At 46.4% G+C, this 2,126-nt stretch overlaps 1 pseudogene; it reads right to left on the reverse strand.

Moving 5' to 3' along the window:
* Nucleotides 1-1,244: 1,244 nt before the first annotated feature.
* On the reverse strand, nucleotides 1,245-1,617 carry LOC127186403 (ataxin-7-like protein 3B; annotated as a pseudogene).
* Between the last annotated feature and the right edge of the window lie 509 nt (nucleotides 1,618-2,126).

The following is a 2,126-nucleotide window of genomic DNA, read 5'->3' on the forward strand; positions in this document are numbered from 1 at the left end:
TGGAAAGGAGCATAGCTAAGCCAGATGGATGAGGCTGGACCCTGTACTGGGACACAGAATGAGGTAAGAAAACATTTCAAATACAGCAGCATCTTTCTAATCTGCTCACCTCAGGACTCCCTCCACAAATTCTCACTTACGGACTAAAACAGAGCACAGTTTTGATATGCCACTCACTTCCCATGCACTTCTAACCAAACCTCCAAGGTAAGAACATTTTGGAAGTCTTTTTCCCAACTCCTAACAACAAAAAAGACAGCCCCTGCTGTCAAGAAGGTTGGAGGGCCAAGTGACATAATGTACTACCACTTGTTGAGGACAGAGAAGATGGGCACAGTCTTATTCACCAGAGCAGAGGTCTGACTGCCCAATTTAAGGAAGAATGGATTCTGCAACTATGACAGGAATGTGTAGGGCTCTTAGCATTAACCTCATTCCCATTACTGAGGGCCACGATGCGTTCTGTAGTTCAGTGGTAACTCTGGAGTTTAGTGATCTGTCACAACGATCAAGTCAGACCCATGGGCTAGTTACATCACCAGCAACTCAAAAATAGAAAAAGACTGTTCCACCAAATGTATGTCCACAGGATATAACTCAAGTCATGGACTTTCCAGATGGAGATGGTATGCAGTCATGGACGTATACTTCATCCTCAGAGCATCAACACAAAATCTTCACCCATTTGTAAACCACCTTGTCTTTTGCCAGTAGGTGGAATGGAAAGACAGGGCTTTTGATGGCCCTTGTTGGACCCTTGGAAAAACAGGTGACTCTAAACTTCTCGTAGACAAAGTCACAGGGCTTCCTATCAAATTCAAATAGGAATTGATTATTTTAGTATCCAAGTCTCACGCTTGACTTCAAAGAAGCCCAACTGGAGGCTTAAAAATCAGAGCAGTCCACTGAAGCTGACCATCAGCAGCATCCAAACTGTGCAGGAAGCTCTTTGACATCAGGAAGATGCAAAATCTGAGAAGTGAAAGAATTTTATATGCTGGATACACAGCAGCTCACATGTATACTGAGGGCAGTACAGGGATCTTGTACATACAGATGTATTTATAGAGCTAAAAATACAGCACGATGCCTATGGACTTTCTCTGTCCAAGATTTCAAAGCCAGCTGGCACTGGGTACCTCTTCAAATGGATCTGAATTCCTAAATTCTCCTCTTTGGTTTTTTTGTTTTAAAATGCTAGGATCTTTAAAGGGGAAATTGGTCTTTTGTTTGCCTCCCCCCCCCCCCTTCAACTTAGCTTACTCCTCAAAGCCACCGGACCAGTCAATATTATTGTTCTTGTCGCCCTCTTTCGTGTCGTGACTACTGGAATTCTGGAGGTGACTGCTGAAGCTCAGGCTGGGGCCCAGTCTCAGATTCTCCAGGAAGGGAGCAATGTGGGTGGCGGCACACTCCTTTGTTTTCCACTGGCTGAGTGCCAAAATCCTTCATGCTACCAGTGTCTGCAAACTCCAGCTAGAAGTAGCCACACTTGACTGCCCGGCGCACCTCAAAGCAGAATCCCAGGCAGGAATCCTCTATCAGGTGTACATAGATCTCCTGAGCGATGGCCTCCAGCTTGCTAGTATACAGGTTGGCCAACGAAATCTCCTCCATCTTAATTCGTAAGCGACTGTGCAGAGGGGGCTGGTTGTACTTACAGCAGAGACTCAGCAGGCTATGGTAGGCCTGCAGGCCTGTCTGGGCCCTCTCCTCCGATCCAGCGACAGCTACATCAACGGATGCACATCAACGGATGCTCTGGAGCCCCAACCCTCGCTAGGCTCTGATGTCACCCACGTTCGTTCAGGATTTTAGGCTGCACCCGGTGCCTGGCTCACCACTAAACCATCTCAGTGCCTCACCCTGACATTCTGGCCTCTTCCTCTCGCAGACAGTCTGGGCGAGATAATAATTCTTAATCTAGGAAAAAATATTTTGTGAAATACAGATTGAGAAACCTTGCTTCAGAGACTTCACTTGAGCTCACTCATTCTGGTTTGAGGGCAATGACTGGATTCATGGCGGTAGATGCTTTGAACCAATGAGTGTTTTAGGGAGAATTTTGGAGAGTAGTGGTGTTCCTAGTAGGATGTGGGACAGGGAAAAGGTCTGTCAATGAGAGG

The sequence above is a fragment of the Acomys russatus genome, unplaced genomic scaffold, assembly GCF_903995435.1.
Source record: "Acomys russatus unplaced genomic scaffold, mAcoRus1.1, whole genome shotgun sequence".
Taxonomy (NCBI): Eukaryota; Metazoa; Chordata; class Mammalia; order Rodentia; family Muridae; genus Acomys; species Acomys russatus.